Raw genomic sequence first — 269 nt, 5'->3', positions numbered from 1 at the left:
CAAGTTCCTTAACTGTTACTTAACCACAGTTTCCTGCACAAATTAAAGCTGTTAACAATTATGAGTTGAGGTTTCTATTGAATTTCAGAGACATGGTTAGTATACCTAAGAGTGTCCAGTCATAGTTGTTGTTTTCTGTCTGGTGTCTGATGTAAACTGATGTATATCATGTGAGACCACACACAACATCTTTGAATGTTTTTAAATCCTTTCAGTTTCTTCTGCGTCAAGAGATTTGAAGGGACTTGCCTCTCTGGCAACAGTCCAGT

This window comes from Morone saxatilis, unplaced genomic scaffold (genome assembly GCF_004916995.1).
Source record: "Morone saxatilis isolate NCDOM2014 unplaced genomic scaffold, NCSU_SB_2.0 Contig14, whole genome shotgun sequence".
NCBI classification, from domain to species: Eukaryota; Metazoa; Chordata; class Actinopteri; family Moronidae; genus Morone; species Morone saxatilis.
This window is presented reverse-complemented; position numbering follows the sequence as displayed.